Source organism: Triticum aestivum, chromosome 1B, assembly GCF_018294505.1.
Source record: "Triticum aestivum cultivar Chinese Spring chromosome 1B, IWGSC CS RefSeq v2.1, whole genome shotgun sequence".
Classification (NCBI taxonomy): Eukaryota; Viridiplantae; Streptophyta; class Magnoliopsida; order Poales; family Poaceae; genus Triticum; species Triticum aestivum.
Genome location: NC_057795.1, coordinates 426623736 through 426647852, shown reverse-complemented (window position 1 = coordinate 426647852; position 24117 = coordinate 426623736).

The window sequence follows — 24117 nt, the reverse complement described above, 5'->3', positions numbered from 1 at the left end:
CTCCCTAGGCATTCTCTAGCTCCATCGCGCAAATTCGTCTTTTCACTTTAGGTCTTTCACCCACGGTGTGTGTAGGCCCCCCAGGTCCTTCTTTACGGCACACATCGATCGATATGCATCTCTAGCCAGGTGTGCCTAGCACAAACACAAGCTTCCCCTCTTCTCTTGTCACCGTCCATGCCTCACTCCCACCACTCTTTTCATCGCTCTCGTACTCGCACACTCCTTCCCCCTCGATATAGTATGCCTCTTGTACCACCTCCTAGATGCATCCCTTTCTCTCTATCCTTCTCCTCGTGCCTCATTTGCTTCTAACACATACATGCATGTATACCGATCGATCTCCCAACATATACCTAGATAGACTTTAACTATCCCCCCCCATCGATCGACGTACCTCACAAGTTATGTCTCTCCTTTCTCTAACAAAGGGCGATTGATCTTCCTATGTAGTTACGTCTGCTTACCACAGCCATATCGTCCCCCCTCATCATTCATGCATGCCTCCTGACCCGTCTCTCACACGCACGTGCACAGACAACAAGACGCCATCTCCTCTCTTATTGATATTGCGGGCATGCCCTCCGTTTGTCTAGCAATCCTATCCGACCATTTGTTAGAAGCAACTCCACTACCACCCCCTCCAACACTCTAGCTCTGTCTCTCTCCAACCTTATTCCTCTCCTGCACATATGCATGGATGCCGATCGATCTCCCTTAATACATGAGGCAGATCGATCTCCTTAATACATGAGGTAGGCCTCTCTCCTCCTCCACACATATACCAGCCATTGTACCTCTATAGTTAATTGGGCCTCCCTCTTCCCCCACCACACACCGATAGTCGAGCGCTGCAGGTAGGTATCCATGCCACAGAGACAAACTGCACATGCCCCCTCTCACGTTCCAGTAGGCCAGCCACTCTATATCTTTGACGTGGGCACACACAAATTTGATGGCACTCTTTATCGATCACGCGCGCGCACACACACATCATCCCTCTCTTCGATTCTATGGACACCTCAAGCCGATGATATCTCCACTCTCTTCTCGTGGATCGCCCCCTATATATATATGTTATATCTAGGACTCTATTTCCCACACATTGCATATGTTACATTTTTTGATTGACCCCCCTCCAAAAACTCTCACGAACCCACACACTATATCTCTCTAGGTTTGTATCTCTCTCACACAACCCCACGTAGGTGGTGTACGTATACAAGAAGAGAATAGGTGCACCGTGCATGTACTCACTCTTCGTGCCCAGCCACACCCGCGCGGGTACATGGTGGAGCTCATTTATTTACGAAATAGCGGCCCACGTGCTAATTTGAACACCTGTAGCGGTTGTTTACCTAGGGAGGTCGTGTACCACGCGTGCACGAAACAAAGTTCGACTTGACGCGTTGTCGTGTTATTTTAAAATAAAGTTATAGAGCTCAATGGCACGTACACAGAATATAAAACGATTTTTATGGAGAAAAAGGTATTCCGCTCAACTATATACAATGGAGCCTGCCTGCCTGGTTTGTCGCTCTTTAGAGTATCTCAGACAAGGCTGCGGTGGCCTCTCTCTCTCTCTCTCACCGTTGGTCACTGATCCGGCTGCATCCCGTCCGTCGGGGGAAAGGGAGTGCGGTGGCCTCTCTCTCACATTGTTGGTCACTGATCCGGCCGCATCCCGTTGCCGGGGGAAAGGGAGGAAGTGCATCGTTTCTCCATTCGACGGTGCTGAGGCAGCACGTCTCGATCTGCGGTACACGCCGTTCTCTCTGACCAAGCTCCCGCGAGGGAGGGCCTATGCCACCTGCTCGCAGATTCCGCCCGCCGCTGCTCACCTAGTTACATCCCGACGACCTCCAGGTATCCCCTACGGCCTTGCTCCACTGCCCGTCTTCCCACGTCGTTGCATGTGGATCTTCCATAGTTCTTTGCCCAAAACGTAGCCCGTCCGGCGTACTTTCCATATTGCAATCTCGTCCTCACACCGTTTTAGACAAACACAACCGTGTTGTTATCTTCCCTTAGGACAAGGAATATGCTTCTTTTTTGTCGTCGCATGTGTCATGAACTGTTATTGGCCAGTAATTGTTTCCTTTCTACCTCTTTCTTGCAAACAGGGCTATCCATTTCACCTCATTGCTATTGCGACCTTTTGGTGAATTGCACAAATCACTTTTTTCTTAAGAGTGTTTTGTGCAGTTGTACTAAAATGTCACACGGGCATCGTCTCTACATTTCAGTGCGACTGCACAAAGGGAGATTGGTTTTGCTTTATCCTCCTCATCCAACTCCGAGCCTAATCTTCTCCAACTAGTTAGTCTTAAGAGAGACTGCAAAGGTGTCCGGCTTCTATTTGTGTGTTTATTGTTTCATCAGCAGTCCTCTATTATCGTAATCACACTTAATATCTTTGGAACAGGGATGCTCAGCTCTATTTTAGTTGAACTGCACAAAATGATCAGAATGTTGCATGCTCCAGACAGCTACTTTTTTCCCAACATGCCTTGTTGATTTAGACAGAGATGGGGGGACGTTGCTGCCAATGAAAGCATGGATCAATTTTAATTTAACACCTTCTCACAACTCTGTCTTCAGTTGTGATGTAAATATTAGCTCTGATATGCTAATAATTGACATGCATTAGCAAGGAAGTTAGTTTTTTATTGTTTCCCAATAAGCATCGATGGCAAGACACATGAAACAAAAGCTTAAAGCTCACACCATTGTACAATTCCATGTCGCTGGAAAATTATTTGTATAGTACATCAGTTATGTAAACAAATGATGGAAGCTTGATAGCATTGCCAGAAGCCTCTTCAGCATCCGGTTACCACGCCCTAATTAATTGAGCATTAAACCAAACGCGTCTAAAGTCTCTCTGGTGGTGCAAATGCATTGAGAGAAATGCATCATAATGAAGCGTGCCCTGTAAACTGTGACAGAGGGAGGAGTAGTATGAAGGTGCAAAACCAAGTACGCGTATGGCTAGTCGGTCAACGCACCTCCTCTTTGTTGGGGAACGTAGTAATTTCAAAAATTTCCTATGCACACGCAAGATCATGGTGATGCATAGCAACGAGAGGGGAGAGTGTTGTCTTCGTACCCTCGTAGACCGAAGCGGAAGCGTTGACACAACTTAGAGGAAGTAGTCGTACGTCTTCCCGGTTCAACCGATCCAAGAACCGTTACTCCGGCACCTCCGAGTTTTTGGCACACGTTCAGCTCGATGACGCTCCCCGGGCTCCGATCCAGCAAAGCTTCGGGGAGGAGTTTCGTCAGCACGACGGCGTGGTGACGATCTTGATGTTCAACTGTCGCAGGGCTTCGCCTAAGCACCGCTACAATATGACCGAGGTGTAATATCGTGGAGGGGGGCACCGCACACGGCTAAGGAACGATCACGAAGATCAACTTGTGTGTCTATGGGGTGCCCCCTGCCCCCGTATATAAAGGAGTGGAGGAGGGGAGGGCCGGCCCTCTCTATGGCGCGCCCTAGGGGAGTCCTACTCCCGCCGGGAGTAGGATTCCCCCTTTCCTAGTCCAACTAGGAGTCCTTTCATGTAGTAGGAGTAGGAGACAAGGAAGGGGAAGAGAGAAGGGAAGGAAGGAGGGCGTGCGGCCCCTCCCCCGAGTCCAATTCGGACTAGGCCATGGGGGCGCACGCGTCCTGCCCTAGGCAGCCCCTCTCTCTTTCCCGTATGGCCCAATAAGGCCCAATACTTCTCCCCGGCGAATTCCCGTAACTCTCCGGTACTCCGATAAATACCCGAATCACTCGGAACCTTTCCGAACTCCGAATATAGTCATCCAATATATCGATCTTTACATCTCGACCATTTCGAGACTTCTCGTCATGTCCCCGATCTCATCCGGGACTCCGAACTCCTTAAGTACATCAAAACTCATAAACTCATAATATAACTGTCATCGAAACCTTAAGCGTGCGGACCCTACGGTTCGAGAACAATGTAGACATGACCGAGACACGTCTCAGGTCAATAACCAACAGCAGAACCTGGATACTCATATTGGCTCCCACATATTCTACGAAGATCTTTATCGGTCAGACCGCATAACAACATACGTTGTTCCCTTTGTCATCGGTATGTTACTTGCCCGAGATTCGATCGTCGGTATCCAATACCTAGTTCAATCTCGTTACTGGCAAGTCTCTTTACTCGTTCCGTAATACATCATCTCGCAACTAACTCATTAGTTGCATTGCTTGCAAGGCTTATGTGATGTGCATTACCGAGAGGGCCCAGAGATACCTCTCCGACATTCGGAGTGACAAATCCTAATCTCGAAATACGCCAACCCAACAAGTACCTTTGGAGACACCTGTAGAGCACCTTTATAATCACCCAGTTACGTTGTGATGTTTGGTAGCACACAAAGTGTTCCTCCGGTAAACGGGAGTTGCATAATCTCATAGTCATAGGAACATGTATAAGTCATGAAGAAAGCAATAGCAACATACTAAACGATCGGGTGCTAAGCTAACTGAATGGGTCATGTCAATCACATCATTCTCCTAATGATGTGATCCCGTGAATCAAATGACAACTCATGTCTATGGCTAGGAAACATAACCATCTTTGATTAACGAGCTAGTCAAGTAGAGGCATACTAGTGACACTCTGTTTGTCTATATATTCACACATGTATTATGTTTCCGGTTAATACAATTCTAGCATGAATAATAAACATTTATCATGATATAAGGAAATAAATAATAACTTTATTATTGCCTCTAGGGCATATTTCCTTCAATCTCCCACTTGCACTAGAGTCAATAATCTAGATCACATCACCATGTGATTAACATCGATAGTTCACATCATCATGTGATTAACACCCATAGTTCACATCGTCATGTGACCAACACCCAAAGGGTTTACTAGATTCAGTAATCTAGTTCACATCGCTATGTGATTAACACCCAAAGAGTACTAAGGTGTGATCATGTTTTGCTTGTGAGAGAATCTTAGTCAACGGGTCTTTCACATTCAGATTCGTTATGTATTTTGCAATTTTTTATGTCTACAATGCTCTGCACGGAGCTACTCTAGCTTATTGCTCCCACTTTCAATATGTATCTAGATCGAGACTTAGAGTCATCCAGATCGGTGTCAAAACTTGCATCGACGTAACCCTTTACGACGAACCTTTTGTCACTTCCATAATCAAGAAACATATCCTTATTCCACTAAGGATAATTTTGACCGCTGTCCAGTGATCTACTCCTAGATCACTATTGTACTCCCTTGCCAAACTCAGTGTAGGGTATACAATAGATCTGGTACACAGCATGGCATACTTTATAGAACCTATGGCCAAGGCATAGGGAATGACTTTCATTCTCTTTCTATCTTCTGCCGTGGTCGGGTTTTGAGTCTTACTCAATTTCACACCTTGTAACACAATCAAGAACTCTTTCTTTGACTGTTCCATTTTGAACTACTTCAAAATCTTGTCAAGGTATGTACTCATTGGAAAAAACTTATCAAGCGTCTTGATCTATCTCTATAGATCTTGATGCTCAATATGTAAGCAGCCTCACCGAGGTCTTTCTTTGAAAAACTCCTTTCAAACACTCCTTTATGCTTTGCAGAATAATTCTACATTATTCCCGATCTACAATATGCCATTCACATATACTTATCAGAAATGATGTAGTGCTCCCACTCACTTTCTAGTAAATACAGGCTTCACCGCAAGTCTGTATAAAACTATATGCTTTGATCAACTTATCAAAGCGTATATTCCAAGTCCGAGATGCTTGCACCAGTCCATAGATGGATAGCTGGAGTTTGCATATTTTGTTAGTACCTTTAGGATTGACAAAACCTTCTGGTTGCATCATATACAACTCTTCTTTAAGAAATCCATTAAGGATTGCAGTTTTGTTATCCATTTGCCAGATTTCGTAAAATGCGGCAATTGCGAACAAGATTCGGACAGACTTAAGCATCGCTACAGTTGAGAAAATCTCATTGTAGTCAACACCTTGAACTTGTCAAAAACCTTTTTCGACAAGTCGAGCTTTGTAGATAGTAACACTACTATCAACGTCCGTCTTCCTCTTCAATATCCATTTATACAATATGGCTTGCCGATCATCGGGCAACTCCACCAAAGTCCACACTTTGTTCTCATACATGGATCCCATCTCAGATTTCATGGCCTCAAGCCATTTCGCGGAATCTGGGCTCATCATCGCTTCCTCATAGTTCGTAGGTTCATCATGGTCTAGTAACATGACATCCAGAATGGGATTACCGTACCACTCTGGTGCGGATCTCACTCTGGTTGACCTACGAGGTTCGGTAGTAACTTGATCTGAAGTTACATGATCATCATCATTATCTTCCTCACTAATTGGTGTAGTAGTCACATGAACAGATTTCTGTGATGAACTACTTTCCAATAAGGGAGAAGGTACAATTACCTTATCAAGTTCTACTTTCCTCCCACTCACTTCTTTCGAGAGAAACTCCTTCTCTAGAAAGGATCCGTTTTTAGCAACGAATATCTTGCCTTCGGATCTGTGATAGAAGGTGTGCCCAACAGTTTCCTTTGGGTATTCTATGAAGACGCACTTCTCCGATTTAGGTTTGAGCTTATCAGGATGAAACCTTTTTCACATAAGCATCACAGCCCCAAACTTTAAGAAACGACAACTTGGGTTTCTTGCTAAACCACAGTTCATATGGTGTCGTCTCAACGGATTTAGATGGTGCCCTTTTAACGTGAATGCAGCTGTCTCTAATGCATAACCCCAAAATGACAATGGTAAATCAATAAGTGACATCATAGATCGCACCATATCCAATAAAGTGCGATTACGATGTTCGGACACACCATAACGTTGTGGTGTTCCAGGTGGCGTGAGCTGTGAAACTATTCCACATTGTTTTAATTGAAGACCAAACTCGTAACTCAAATATTCATCTCCACGATCAGATTGCAGAAACTTTATTTTCTTGTTATGATGATTTTTCACTTCACTTTGAAATTCTTTGAACCTTTCAACTATTTCAGATTTATGTTTCATCAAGTAGATATACCCATATCTGCTTAAATCATCTGTGAAGGTCAGAAAATAACGATACTCGCCACGAGCCTTAATACTCATTGGTCTGCATACATCAGTATGTATTATTTCCAACAAGTTTGTTGCTCGTTCCATTGTTCCGAAGAACGGAATTTTAGTCATCTTGCCCAAAAGGCACGGTTCGCAAGCATCAAATGATTCATAACCAAGTGATTTCGAAAATCCATCTTTATGGAGTTTCTTCATGCACTTTACACCGATATGACCCAAACGGCAGTGCCACAAATAAGTTGCACTATCATTATTAACTTTGCATCTTTTGGCATCAATATTATGAATATGTGTATCACTACGATCGAGATCCAATAAACTATTTTCATTGGGTGTATGACCATTGAAGGTTTTATTCATGTAAACAAAACAACAATTATTCTCTGACTTTAAATGAATAACCGTATTGCAATAAACATGATCAAATCATATTCATGCTCAACGCAAACACCAAATAACATTTATTTAGGTTCAACACTAATCCCGAAAGTATAGGGAGTGTGCGATGATGATCATATCAATCTTGAAACTACTTTCAACACACATCGTCACTTCACCCTTAACTAGTTTCTGTTTATTCTACAACTCCCGTTTCGAGTTACTACTCTTAGCAACTGAACCAGTACCAAGTATCGAGGGGTTGCTATAAACACTAGTAAAGTACACATCAATAACATGTATATCTAATATACCTTTGTTCACTTTGCCATCCTTCTTATCCGCCAAATACTTGGGGTAGTTCTGCTTCCAGTGACCAGTCCCTTTGCAGTAGAAGCACTTAGTCTCAGGCTTAGGTCCAGACTTGGGCTTCTTCACTTGAGCAGCAACTTGCTTGTCGTTCTTCTTGAAGTTCCCTTCTATCCCTTTGCCCTTTTCTTGAAACTAGTGGTCTTGTCAACCATCAACACTTGATGTTCTTTCTTGATTTCTACCTTCATCGATTTCATCATCATGAAAAACTCGGGAATCATTTTCATCATCCCTTGCATACTATAGTTCATCACGAAGTTCTACTAACTTGGTGATGGTGACTAGAGAATTCTGTCAATCACTATCTTATCTGGAAGATTAACTCTCACTTGATTCAAGCGATTCTAGTACCCAGACAATTTGAGCACATGCTCACTAGTTGAGCGATTCTCCTCCATCTTTTAGCTATAGAACTTGTTGGAGACTTCATATCTCTCAACTCGGGTATTTGCTTGAAATATTAACTTCAACTCCTGGAACATCTCATATGGTCCATGACGTTCAAAACGTCTTTGAAGTCCCGATTCTAAGCCGTTAAGCATGGTGCACTAAACTATCAAGTAGTCATCATATTGAGCTAGCTAAACGTTCGTAACGTCTGCATCTGCTCCTGCAATAGGTTTGTCACCCAGCGGTGCATCAAGGACATAATTCTTCTGTGCAGCAATGAGGATAAACCTCAGATCACGGATCCAATCCGCATCATTGCTACTAACATTTTTCAACACAATTTTCTCTAGGAACATATCAAAATAAACATATGAGAGCAACAACGCAAGCTATTGATCTACAACATAATTTGCAAAATACTACCAGGACTAAGTTCATGATAAATTTAAGTTCAATTAATCATATTACTTAAGAACTCCCACTTAGAAAGACATCCCTCTAATCCTCTAAGTGATCACGTGATCCAAATCAACTAAACCATAACCGATCATCACGTGAAATGGAGTAGCTTTCAATGGTGAACATCATTATGTTGATCATATCTACTATATGATTCACGCTTGACCTTTCGGTCTCCGTGTTTCGAGGCCATATCTGCATATGCTAGGCTCGTCAAGTTTAACCTGAGTATTCCGCGTGTGCAAAAACTGGCTTGCACCCGTTGTAGATGGACGTAGAGCTTATCACACCCGATCATCATGTGGTGTCTGGGCACGACGAACTTTGGCAACGGTGCATACTCAGGGAGAACACTTCTTGATAATTAGTGAGAGATCATCTTATAATGCTACCGTCAAACAAAACAGAATAAGATGTATAACAGATAAACATCATATGCAATCAAAATATGTGACATGATATGGCCATGATCATCTTGCGCCTTTGATCTCCATCTCCAAAATACTGTCATGATCTCTATCGTCACCGGCACGACACCATGATCTTCATCATCTTGATCTATATCAATGTGTCGTCACATGGTCGTCTCGCCAACTATTGCTCTTGCAACTATTGCTATCACATAGCGATAAAGTAAAGCAATTATTTGGCACTTGCATCTTATGCAACAAAGAGACAACCATAGAGCTTCTTCCAGTTGCCAATAACTTCAACAAAACATGATCATCTCATACAACAACTTATATCTCATCACGTCTTGACCATATCACATCACAACATGCCCTGCAAAAACAAGTTAGACGTCCTCTACTTTGTTGTTGCAAGTTTTACGTGGCTGCTACGGGCTGAGCAAGAACCGTTCTTACCTACGCATCAAAACCACAACGATAGTTTGTCAAGTTGGTGCTGTTTTAACCTTCTCAAGGACCGGGCGTAGCCACACTCGGTTCAACTAAAGTTGGAGAAACTGACACCCGCTAGTCACCTGTGTGCAAAGCACGGCGGTAAAACCAGTCTCGCGTAAGCGTACGCGTAATGTCGGTCCGGGCCGCTTCATCCAACAATATTGCCGAACCAAAGTATGACATGCTGGTAAGCAGTATGACTTGTATCGCCCACAACTCACTTGTGTTCTACTCGTGCATATAACATCAACGCATAAAACCTAGGCTCGGATGCCACTGTTGGGGAACGTAGTAATTTCAAAAATTTCCTACGCACACGCAAGATCATGGTGATGCATAGCAACGAGAGGGGAGAGTGTTGTCTACGTACCCTCGTAGACCGAAGCGGAAGCGTTGACACAACGTAGAGGAAGTAGTCGTACGTCTTCCCGGTTCAACCGATCCAAGCACCGTTACTCCGGCACCTCCGAGTTCTTGGCACACGTTCAGCTCGATGACGCTCCCCGGGCTCCGATCCAGCAAAGCTTTGGGGAGGAGTTCCGTCAGCACGACGGCGTGGTGACGATCTTGATGTTCAACCGTCGCAGGGCTTCGCCTAAGCACCGCTACAATATTACCGAGGTGTAATATCGTGGAGGGGGGCACCGCACACGGCTAAGGAACGATCACGAAGATCAACTTGTGTGTCTATGGGGTGCCCCCTGCCCCCGTATATAAAGGAGTGGAGGAGGGGAGGGCCGGCCCTCTCTATGGCGCGCCCTAGGGGAGTCCTACTCCCGCCGGGAGTAGGATTCCCCCTTTCCTGGTCCAACTAGGAGTCCTTTCATGTAGTAGGAGTAGGAGACAAGGAAGGGGAAGAGAGAAGGGAAGGAAGGAGGGCGTGCGGCCCCTCCCCCGAGTCCAATTCGGACTAGTCCATGGGGGCGCGCGCGTCCTGCCCTAGGCAGCCCCTCTCTCTTTCCCGTATGGCCCAATAAGGCCCAATACTTCTCCCCGGCGAATTCCCGTAACTCTCCGGTACTCCGATAAATACCCGAATCACTCAGAACCTTTCCGAACTCCGAATATAATCGTCCAATATATCGATCTTTACGTCTCGACCATTTCGAGACTCCTCGTCATGCCCCCGATCTCATACGGGACTCCGAACTCCTTTGGTACATCAAAACTCATAAACTCATAATATAACTGTCATCGAAACCTTAAGCGTGCGGACCCTACGGTTCGAGAACAATGTAGACATGACCGAGACACGTCTCAGGTCAATAACCAATAGCGGAACCTGGATGCTCATATTGGCTCCCACATATTCTATGAAGATCTTTATCGGTCAGACCGCATAACAACATACGTTGTTCCCTTTGTCATCGGTATGTTACTTGCCCGAGATTCGATCGTCGGTATCCAATACCTAGTTCAATCTCATTACCGGCAAGTCTCTTTACTCGTTCCGTAATACATCATCTCGCAACTAACTCATTAGTTGCATTGCTTGCAAGGCTTATGTGATGTGCATTACCGAGAGGGCCCAGAGATACCTCTCCGACATTCGGAGTGACAAATCCTAATCTTGAAATACGTCAACCCAACAAGTACCTTTGGAGACACCTGTAGAGCACCTTTATAATCACCTAGTTACGTTGTGACGTTTGGTAGCACACAAAGTGTTCCTCCGGTAAACGGGAGTTGCATAATCTCATAGTCATAGGAACATGTATAAGTCATGAAGAAAGCAATAGCAACATACTAAACGATTGGGTGCTAAGCTAACTGAATGGGTCATGTCAATCACATCATTCTCCTAATGATGTGATCCCGTTAATCAAATGACAACTCATGTCTATGGCTAGGAAACATAACCATCTTTGATTAACGAGCTAGTCAAGTAGAGGCATACTAGTGACACTCTATTTGTCTATATATTCATACATGTATTATGTTTCCGGTTAATACAATTCTAGCATGAATAATAAACATTTATCATGATATAAGGAAATAAATAATAACTTTATTATTGCCTCTAGGGCATATTTCCTTCACTCTTGGCATATCACTGACATATGGGACAGGAATGTGAGTAAACCGATCTCAATTGACAGCAAAGAGCCAACCCGCCGTTCCTTGAGAGAGACGAGGAGCGAGAACACACAGACGGGCTCACACGGAGGCCAAGATATATTCGAGCATGGTTGGTTGATCGATATCATCATTACATATTGGGCTGCCGTTTTCCGCCCTTCTCCGAAATAAACGTGTACTTTATCAGAGATAAAAAAGATAAGAGTACATACGCTCCACCATGCGGTTCTAGTAGTAGTACTACTCGTACTACTGCGCTTAGCTCTTCGCCTCTTCGTGAAGTCGAACAATGATGGTACTCTGCATGTTGGTACTACAGTGTATGCCTCTGACAATCTGACACCGAATGGATTGATGCATGTCCACTGAGGGTAGGTTGCATCAGTCAAAAGGCGTAAGCGAGCTTCACCTTGTCCTGCAAGCTTCTCCTTGTTCTGCGAGTTGACAGGACACACCAAAAAGTAGTGCTAGTCCATACTCCCTCCTTTCCGGTTAATGGCCCTGTTTGGATATTCTAACTCAGTAAGAGGTTAGAGTTAGATTCTAACTCTGAACTAACTCTAGCCAAAGAGGTGTTTGGATGGCAGGGTTAGATGGAGCGCAGATACGGCAAGGCGCCTTCACGGGCGGTGCGAGAGGGAAGGAGGGAAAGGACAAGAAGCTTCGAGGAATTGGGGAGGGATCTGCTGCGGGGAGAGCGAGAGAAAAAGATTTTTTTAGTGGTCCCAAGAACTAACCCAAATACGCACCTCTTGGGTGGGTTAGATTTTTTGGATGCGTTAGATGCATCTAACCCAAACTAACCCTCTTGTTTGGATATTTTTGGGTTAGTTGAGTCCAAACTAACCCAAACTAACTCCAACCCATGGATCCAAACAGGGCCAATATGGCTTAATCTTTTTTGTGGGTAAATGAGAGAGCTTTATTCATATATAAGCATTCTTAGGACGATCAACCAAGACACTAGTCACTAGGAAGCGAGGTACCCCGCAAAAAAAGAAGTAGGAAGCGAGGTGTTTCATCAAGCCAGCTCTCGGCCACATTCAAAGTGCAGCAAGCACGGTTCGCACGAAGATGCGCCGCAAGGTTTGCTGACCTGTTTACATGCTGAATAACAAAAAAAGAGGAAATATTACCGAGCGTTCCTATTTGTAACAGGATATGAGTCAGAATTAAGTGAGAATTGTGGCGAGTGTTCCATGCAATCAACTTCCATTATCACATGCGAGAACCCTCAAAGAGAACCAAATGTGTTGAAGATTGCTTTATCACATTTTAAAATTATAATAAGAGTGCATACACTCCTCCATCCAGTTCCTAGTACTAGTATGGTACATACCTCTATAGACAATAGTAGTAGTACTAGTACTACTAGTAAACTTTGCGCTTGGCTGTTCGCCTATTCGGGAACTCGGACAATAATAGCACTAGTAGTATAGTGTATGCTTCTGGCAATCTGACACCGAATTAACTGTTGCGCATCCACCGCCTAAGCGAGGGAGAGCTTGCATTAGTCAAAAGTTTCTCCTTGTCCTGCGAGCCACCGCGCGCAAGCTTCTCCCGTCCTGCAACCTTCTCCTCATTCGGCATGTTGACGGGACACAACAAAGTAATGCTAGTCCATACTGCCGCCTCTCCGGTTAATATGGCTTAATTTCAAATGAGATAAATACACTGTCTGTCACTGTATATTTGTAAAAATACGGTCAGTGGACTTCATAATACGCTCATTGCGCTCAATATATATAGTTTTCGGTGTTTATACGGTCACTAGCTCACCCTGACTGAGTATGTGTGTGCATGCACGTGTAGGTTGAGCACTTGAGTGTGACCTGTGTGTTCTGACGTGTTCTCGGACATGCATGCATTAGGGTGTCGCACGCGTTTTTGCGTCCATGTGTACGTGTGACTGTTGCATACACGTAGGGGGAGTACGTGTAGGGGCCACTAAGGAGCAGTCAAATCACACAGTAAGTTAGTCGGAAGAAGCATCCATCATTTCACTCTTCAATGACACGTACGCAATATAAAATGGTTGATATGGAGAGAAAAAGAAAACCACTATATATACACTAGCAGGAGCCTAAGCTACAAGCCTGCTTGCTTAGGTTGGTCTCTTCACAAGCATAGAACGACGGGCCTGATCTCACAGCTGGGGGAAGGGAACAATGTTCTGCGTAGACGCGGTCGACATCGGCGAGGGAGAAAACCCATAGTCGGTGCATCCCAATCGGGGGTCACCACGGTATGGGCCGATGCCGCGTCCCAACCGCCCTTCTAGCTACAGCCCGACATCCCAGGTAGTCTATCTTCCTTTTGGAGCCGGCTTGCTCCACTGTCGTAGCTCCATCTCCATGTCGATCTTTCTCTACTTCTACCGGCTACTACTTGTGATGAGTTTATGTCTCATGAACTAGTGCCAGTACTATTATTCTAATCACACTTCTTCCATATATTTGCCATCAGGGATGCTCAGGTCGATTTTAGTGGAACTGCACAAAAGCATCGTATGATCCGAGGGTGCCAGCCGTCTTTCCTTCGACAGGTTCTACCTGGCCAGGAAATTAAATAATGTTTAGGGTTTAGGGTTTAAGTCGTAGTGACCCCATCAGTAGTTTTTCTTTCATACACGCTCTCACAACTTTTTTCTTTAGTTGTGAAGTAAATATTGGCTATGATCTGTGAATCATTGAGATGCAACAGCATGTGTGTTAGTTTTCCTTTGTATTTGATGGAATGTTGTAACAGGGCAACCTTGGAATAGGAATGAAAATGGAGTGGAAAGTTTCCGTTTTTCCGAAGAAAAAATGGAAACGGAGAGAAACCAAGGTTTCGTTTTGTTGGATTGCGCCATCGAGCAAAACCAACGTTTAAATTACGTCTGTCATGTTCGTGTCTCACCCTCCTCCATGGCTCGACCCCACACGGTCGTTCGGCATGCCACTCACCGCAAACCGAGTATACGATAACTTTCCCGCCTACTTGTTGATGGACTGCGCCATGGAGTACTAGCACTACTAGAAGAGATTGACGAGTTGGGGGAGGACAGCTAGCTGTAGCACGGACTCCCAAGAGCTTTTTACATGCATGTTGTAGCCGGCTATTGCGACCTTTGAACGCGGAGCAGTCGCGTGCACCCGGAAGCGGCGCGGGCGACGCTCTCTCGGTCGGCGCGCCGCTTCAATGCTGGTGCCAGTGAGAGGTCACGTCCGCTCAGGCCGGGCATGAATGCAGCACTGGCCGTTTCGGGCGGGAAGCACGCGCGGGTGATGAAGAGGGTTCGGGTTGGTCAGGACCGGCCGTGGCAGCGGTCCGTACGTCCGCAAACAAGAGATGATGTATGTTAATATTCCTGCGTATATAACTAACAACGTAAATAATGTGCCAGTTGGACAAATATGATTGAAGATGGAGATGGAAATGTAATTTTACGTAAACATGGATATGCATGTCTATGTCTATGTGTGTGTGCGCGACGACTCTCCCGACCTGGAAGCGGGGGCGTGTTTTTGATCGAGTTTTCTTTCTTGGTATGTTAAAAAAATGTCCGCCAGTTTTCGTTTCTTTTTTCCGAGAACGCGCGTATTCTATTTAAAACCACTACTATGGAGAGATTTTTTTTACTCCATTATAGCCTCTTGTTTGATAGAGTTTCTCGCGTCTCACTCTCTCACCCTCTCCATATCAAAACAAGATGACAGTGTCCACTCTATCTCTCTCCTCACCGGTGCTCACAGATCCGGCTGAATCCTGTCCGCTGCGGGAGGTGAGGAGGTGCAGCGTTGACATTGTCGCCGTCGGCGATGAAGGAAGCTGATGTGCACCGTCCTCTCGGAGCCGGCGCTGGCGCGGACGAAGATTTTCCGCGCCCTTGTTTGCTGACATCGTGTGGGCAGATCCCGCACGCCCGCCTAAACGACATCTCGCCCACCTGAGGTATAACTTCTTGTACTGGTCCAGCTCCCCAGGTTGCTGCGTGCGGGTTTTCTTCTATGCGACTACTCCCCAGCTCCCCATGTATAGTAGCTAGGGTTCGTCGGCTGGTCCAACATCACCTACTAGTACTATTGTAGAGGAAATGCCACTCGAAAAGTTGTCCTGATTTATGCCTCGGTGGAGGTATACATGTTGTTTCGACAAAAAGTACATGGTGGTTGTGCGGTCATTGTCCATATGATGGTAGTACTATCACTGGTTAAATGAAGAAATGTGTTTTTTCTCGGGTATCCTGGTTTAGTTCCCATCAAGATAATTATGATGCTTCTGTTTGTTGGTGTACTTTTCATTAATTCTTATTGACAATTGAGATGTCGTTGCTAATCTTGTAAAACAAAGTAACTACACTATATCCCTTTTTCATATTTTTGGAAACAGCAATGCGTATCTCCATACCCGGGCATGTCTTCCTCAATTTTAGTGGAACGGCACAAAATTGGATGGCCATTGTTGTTCCGCCTCACCGTCCTCTGCCATGTGGTTCTTCCTTCCTCGAGCTTGATTACTGAGAAGAAACAGACCACAGTGACGATTTGTCGAACTTCATAGGTGCCTCACCCAAACTTGATGCCAAATGGATGATGCATCACCACGATGACCTATCGATGCTCATGGTTGCGCCTCATGGTTGCGTCGGCTGGTGAAGCTGATCGATTTTCTATGAAAAACGATATGTCTTCCATCAGTGCTCTTTGCTTGTTATGCACAAAGATGATATCCTTCGTCAGTTCACCTTGGTTGTGTTGGAGACGCATTCATCTTTCACGTTGGTGCAATTTTATCACAATTGGCTATGAACCAAATGTTTCCTCGAAGAAGGATCGACGTTGGTACTAAGAGCATAAGTTTTGTATTGATTTCTAAGCCTTCTCACAACTTTGTCTCCAGCTCCCCTGTAATTTTATTTGTCCAGCTATTAACTTTGATTTAAAAAATGGTGTGGATTAAAAACCCGGATGGACGTAGTAGCCCCACATTTTTATTTACTCCGCATATTAGATTTGACTGAAGTCAAACTTTGTAATACTCTCAAACCTTTCTGATAATTGAAATTAAAATTCTTTATTTGTACACACTCTCACACGTTTCCGATAATTTGGCGCATGTGTGTTGTTCACTTAAGGGAGGGTAGTGTACCGCACGTGAAGGACAGGAAATGCGACCAGGATGCGTGGGCATGGATCGTTAGTTCATCGGAAGTAGTAGTAGTTTTCTTCACTGTACGTTAACTAAAGAGTTTCATTTCGTACTTACACAATTAAACGATTGTTATGGAGAGAATAAGAAACCACTCCACTATATATTAGTCGTATACACGAGAGTACTATATGGACGCGGATTCATTGACTTAGTGCACCTGCCTTTGGGTTTATGACAGGTGGGCCCAAAATGTGGCTGGCTCACCTGTCATACAGCCAAAAGCAGGTGCAGTGAAGGCACCGGAGCTCAGTCCATACTACACTAGTATATATATATAAGTTGGAGCCTCAGCGCTTATTCGCTAGGGTTTGCACTCTCCACACTCTCGTCGCACTACATATATGTATACACGTTGGAGGCTCAACGTTCATTTGCTAGGGTTTGCTATATTTACAGTCTCTCACCCTCTCTTCACCAGATCTAAACAAGACTGTGTTAGCCTCTTGTCTCTCTCCCCCCCCCCCCTCACAGCTGGTGACGGAGGCGTCCGTATCCCGTCGCATTGGGAAGGGGAGGAGGTGCAGCGTTCACTCTATCGCCTTCGGCGAGGGAGGCAATCCACTGCCGGCTGCGATGTTCTCTTTCACCCAGCGCCTGTGCGGGAGGGCCACCGACCCCTTCTTCCTCGCTGTCGTACATAGTGTGGGCAGATCCGGCATCCCGCCGCACGCCTTGCCACATCCCGACAACCCTAAGGTATAAGTTTCTTTGAAACCGTCGTTGCTCTAGCTGCATGTGGATCTTTTTCGATCTGTAGTCGAATCTAGGTCTTGGTTCAAAGAGGAAAGAAGGGTGCGGTGGGCTGGAGCAAGAATCTAGGACGTGGTTCAATGAGGAAAGGAGGGACGGAAAGTAGTATAGACTGGCTATCCAGTCGCTTTGTTGGTCGAAAAGGGAAAAAGGGGGTAACCCAGTACACACATCTATAAGGAACCGATCTCTTTGTTGAAAAGGGAAAGAAACCAGGGGGTCGGGTAGTTTGTGCAGGACTAGATTTCCTGCCCTCACATAGGAAAAAGGTTCAAAGAGAACAAATATGGGACGAACGCATATATGCTGCTTGGCTACATACTCTGCATCACCCATTTATACGTGTGGACGCACATGGTGCTGGCATGTCCCATACAGCTATTTTTCTGTTATTAATATAAGAATGCCGTCGGAAAATTGAAGCAATGCCACTGTTAAAAGTAAATTACATTTTTAACAAATGTTGTTTTAAGAGAATGTCTCCGTTAATATGAATCAATGCAACCGTTTTAGAAATGCTACTATCCTACTTTGTTTTCCATCCAAGATAAGTTAGGTGCTTCTTTTTGTCGTCGTTTGTTTCATCCTCCTTTATCGGCAAGTAATTGTTTCCTTTTTTGCCTCTGTTAAAACAGGGGTATCTATTCAACTTGTTGCTATTGCGACATTTTGCTTCGCTACTCGAAACACTTTGCTTGATTTCAATGCAACTGCACAAAACGAGATTGGATTTCCTATTCGTGTTGGCAGATTCGTACGTGATCTTGTGAGCGTCATGACAGGTTGGTACTTGCCTTCATCCACATGATCGTGCAGTGTGTTTTGAGATGTTGTGCTACTTGTATTGGTACTGTTTTAAATAAATGTTGAATTGAAGCTATTGTATTGCTCTCTTTAAAACAAACTCTGCATCACCCCCTTTATAAGTAGATGGAAGCACATGGTGTTGTTGCGCCCACTCTCCCCTGGAACTGTTTATGCTTTTTGTTAATCTAATGCCGCTGGTAAAATTAAGCAATGCCACTCTCAGAATTAACTACTGAATCTTATTTCAAAACTGCAACACTTGTTAGAGATTGGCGGGATTACCATTTTTGTGGTTGCACGTTTCATCCTCCTTTATTAGCCAGTAATTAATTCCTTTTTTACCTCTGTTTAAACAGGGAGATCTATTCAACTTGTTGCTATTGCGACATTTTGCTTCGCTACGTGAAACACTTTGCTTGATTTCAGTGCAACTGCACAAAACGAGATTGGATTTCCTATTCATGTTGGTAGATTCGTATTTTATCCTGGTCTTCTCATGAAAGGTCAGTACAAGCCTTCATCCACATGATTGTGCAGTGTGCTTTGAGATGTTGTGCTACTTGTATTGGTACTATTTTAAATAAATGTTGAATTGAAGCTATTGTATTGTTGTCTTTTCCCATTAAGTAGTGAAAAAATGGGACCAACCCAGACATGATGCTTGTTGCTTTGCTACAACAAACTTTGCATCACCCCCTTTATAAGTAGATGGAAGCACATATTGTTGGTGCGCCAACTCTCCCCTGGAACTGTTTATGCTTTATGTTAATCTAATGCCGTTGGTAAAATTAAGCAATGCCACTCCCAGAATTAATTAACTACTGAATCTTAGTTCAAAACTGGAACACTTGTTAGGAATGGTATTATCCTGCTTTGCAGTTCTTCCTACATGTTTAACCAAGGTATTGTTAAGATAATGTCTTGTTAAAACGAATCAGTTGCATTGTTTTAGAAATGGTACTTTTCTGCTTTGTCGTTCTTTATACATGTTGAAACAAGGCATTGTTAAGATAATGTCTCAGTCGATATGAATGAATCACACTGATGGAGAATTGCTACTCTCCTGCTTTGTTTCCCATTAAGATAAGGTAGATCAGTAGATGCTTTTCTTCTGGGAGTACAAGTCATCAACCGTTATTTCTCAGTAATTGTTTCCCTTATACCTATTGTTGCTTACAGGGATATCAAAATTAAAGGTCGGTTTTATTCCGACTTTGATTTTAGTTGAACTGCACAAAAGGAGCCAATGTGTCCAAGGCAAACTGCTGCATTACTGGGTCCAGTTGGTCGTTCCACTTTGCAAAAAGAAGCAGTCACTATTTGCGCTACATTACAGAAGGAATGACCGAGAAGCTTTACAGAGTATTATTAGACGCTGGTAACATGACTAGTCTGCAGAGAGCATTGATAATTCTACAACACGTGGAGTGCACTGGGCAAAAAGTGCCCAAACAAGTACAAGAAGCTACGACAGGACTCCACGATCATAGGCATTACATATTTTGAATGGGAAAAGCTTGTCAAAGTTTAATCATTGATGTTAGTAAGAAGACATTAGTTTAATATATTGGAATTGGAAAACCTTGTCAAAATTTGCTCATTGATGTTAGCTAGAAGACATCCATTTGATATTTTTGAGTGGGACGCCCTTGCTGTGAGCAGCGTCGATTGTTTTTTCCTATTCCTGTGTTCAGTTTAGAAGTAAATAGTTACTCTGCTGAGATATTCATGTGTTAAGAGTTTGTTCTGAATATTGTCTATGTAATGCCAGGCCTTGTGTTTGATTGCAAAGTTAAGATTGGAATGTTGTGGCATGCGGCATCACGAGCTGTTCACCATGCCTCCTGAGAATAATGCTTCATATTGTTTTGCATGTCAATCTAATGCCAGTGATTTGCTTGTTAAGAAGATCATCCTCTTCTGTTGTTTCCGTGCTTAAGAAGTTCATCGTCTTATGTTTCATTCATAGCCTATACGACAAGTCGGGTAGGTTAGACGTGAAACCATATGATCTTCCGACCAACTCATGATATTAGGCCGTGATTGGATCATCGTTTTCCAACCAAAACCGCTTGTAAAACTGACGCTTGTAAATAAAAGCAGATGGTCTCGGGCAAAGCGCTTGGTTGGTCGATTTCGACTAGTAAAATATCGGAAGTACTTCACACATGATAAAAACACTGAACGACACTCGAACGATTGCTAATACAGCCGTTAGCTGTTGTTTCAGCCTTGCCCATGGATGACATGATATGCATGTCGTGCATGTACCGTCTGGTATGTCGTCCATATAGCAGTGCTCGTAAAATATACACTGGTCTCTCAAATTACACGCGTAACCCGCCGGTTTTACTTACAGACCTCGGGCCCTCGGTTTCATTACGCCTGTATTTTACGCGTTGTTTCCGATGATGAGTAAATTACACTTGTATGTTAATACAGGTTTGAAATAAACCAGAGCTCCCAAGCACAGCCTTACCATTTCATGCCGTCTCAGTTTCTCGAAGGTGCTCATAGGTGTCCGATGATCCTGGCTTCCTGAATGAGCAGCGGGCGCTGTATCAGACCATCCGTAGGGCCCGCGAGGCTCTCTCCGTCGCCCTTCGAGTTGTTGCGCTCACCGTGGCGCCGAGCATTGTTAACATCATCAACGAACATGAGGATTCAGGAGACGATTTTATTTTGACTGGATGACACTAGGGACCCACTAGGTCCATAGCCGTACGTACGCAAGTGCCTCTCCTTATTATGTACAACTATATTTTTCTGCTTCCTCCTGGTTTCCTGACATCACGGTCCCACACCATTGTCAACCTATGTAGTCAATATAAACGAGAGAATTGCATAAGGTGCGGCCGACAGCTGGGACCAAGCAGCTTGAGCAGTATTTGTGTTTTTGAGGCGTGAGCACTGCAGAGTTTTTCTTGGCGATGATTTTGTTGTTGTTCAGAAGAGAGCAGAGTATTAACTGGGTGGGTTGTGGCCCGTCTAGCCCAGGCCAAATATCCAGACCAGATATTAATTTTTTCAAGATGAAATGGCTAGCCCAGCTATACGTTTTTTGAGGAATGCCCAGGCAAGGTCATGTTGTTATTCTCCGCCCCGCTGGGCTGCAAATCTTTCCTAGGAGGGATGCTGTAACGCCCCGGATTCGATGCGCCAGGTGTCTTCCAGTTATTCACCGTCATTGCCATGTCATTTGCTTGCGTGTTGCATTTTGTCATGTCATCATGTGCATTGCATTGCATACGTGTTCGTCTCATGCATCCGAGCTTTTTCCCTGTTGTCCGTTTTGCAATCCGGCACTCCTATGTCATCTGGGGTCCCCTTCTTGTCTCTTTTCGTGAGCGGGTGTTAAACATTCTCGGAATGGTTTGTGATTTGCCAAGCGGCCTTGGTACACTACGATAGACCGCCTGTCAAGTTTCGTGCCATTTGGAGGTCGTTTGATACTCCAACGGTTAACCGCGTAGCCTGAAACCCCTCTCTCTTTGCAGCCCAGCCCCTCTTCACCACAGCCCAATAACCATCTAAGTCACTTCCATGCTCTCGGTCGTTCGATCACGATCGTGTGGGCGAAAACCGCTCCTCATTTGGACTCTCCTAACTCCCTCTACCTATATATATAGCCTTCCCCCGTCAAAATCTCGGATGAAATAGACCCGAAACCCTAGCCCACTTCTTCCTCCGCGCACCGGACACGTCCGCCCGGCGCCGTACATGTCCGCCGTCGTCCCTCGGCGAATCGCCAGCCACCACGTCACCCTCCTCTCTCCGCTGCCGCGCCGGCCCGCTCGGCCCGCCCCCGGCCCCCGCGGGCCCAGTCGCCGGGCCCGAGGCGCCTGCCTCGCCCTGCCGCCGCTGCTCCGCTCCCGCGTCGCGCCCCGCCGCCGACAGCGCCGCCCGCATGCGCCTCCGCACCGGCGCCCGCCTCCGCTGCCGCCCGGTGACCACGCCGCGCCCTGCCGCCTGACGTCCCCGCGCCCGAGGCCGCTGCCCGGTGACCGCGCCGCGCCTTGCCGCCCGACATCCCCGCGCCCGAGGCCGCTGCCCTCGCCTCCGAGCTCCTCCGCGGCGCCTTTCCTCCTCCAGCCAGATCCGGCCACGGGAGCCCCGGATCCGGTCGCCGGCAACCTCCCCGGCCGCCTTCCTCCCCAACTCCGGCGTCTACTCCGGCAAGCCCGCGCGCCAGATCTGGATCTGGAAAACCTAGAGGTTGACCCCCGGAATTTCCCCGTCCTGAAATATTTGCATTTAGGACCCCTGTTCATCGCATCATATCTCTTTGCATACTGCTCCATTTTGTTCGTGCTATATATCAAAATGTTCATCATGAGATGCTCTTCATTTCATTCCATTGTGCCATGTTTGTTTGAGTTCATCTTGATGCCCTAATCATCGTTGCAAGAGTGTTATATGATATTAACTGCTGTCTGTTAATAGAACTTGATGATTTGTCTTTTTCATTGCATTTTGTGTGTACATCCTATGAGCTTGATATCTACATGTGTTTTGTACTACATCATGCCATATTTGTAGTGGTGCCATCCATGTATTTTTGTGAGTCTTGTAGTGAGTGCATTGAGCTCGTGAAATAGTGTACTTGCTGTTACTGTTTTGCTAGGCTGAATCTGCTATATCTTGATGCTATTTAAACCTGCTGCTACAAGTCATTCTATGCATAATCTGGAGATGTTCACTAAGGATGTTTTGTTACACATGTCATGCTCTATCCATTCATGCCCCTGGTTGCATTTATAGCCTGCTGTAACTTGTTATTATCTTGCTTCAAACTTGCTAAATAATGTTGATGTCAACCTGTTAACATTAAGTTCAGTTTTGCCATGACCTTTGCTAGTGATCCATGCCCCCTTTGAACTTGCTATTGCCATGCTTAGCTTCACAAACATGTATTTTTACTGTTGGTCATCTTGTCATTCCATGTATTGCTCTGTGGTGAGTGGTACAAGCTCACAAACATGCCTACTTATTGTTGTTCCTGCCATGTATGAATCTGTCATATCATTTGCCATGTTTGCATGGATGCTACCATGTTTTTTGTTGATCTTTGGAATTAGTTCAGTAAGGGACTTTTGTTCTATGCAATTAGTAGGTTCATGCCATGCCTTTGTTTGCCATGATAAGTTCCTGTAGCATGTTGTTTGATAGATATAAACATTGCAACCTGCTGTTATTTCTGCAAAGTCTGAAACTGTTATTATTTGCAATCTTGCCATGTCCTTTGGAGCATGTTCTATTAATTTCTGGAGATAGCTCAGTGTTCATGTTTTGTCATCCATTACCTGTACATCATGTCCATGCCTTTTGTTTTCATATTTTGGTACTGTAGCATGTTGTTTTGGTGCTTGCAATATGCCTAGTTGCTGTTTTGGACAGATTGTTGTTATATCTTGTTTGGAGTGTATGCGTTGCACCGTTGCTCCGTTTTGAGTGTGCTCTATACGAAACTTGCTTGATTTTGCATGTAGTTTCATATTATCATGTTGCATCCATGTTTTGAGTGTGTTTGCTTGATGTTTGTATTCATTTTGCATCAATGCCATGTTTGACTTGTTTTGCTCATATCTTCTAGGCCGTAGCTCCGAACTAAATGAACTTTATATGTAACTTGACTAGAATTTCGTGTAGATCATCTTGGTACATCTT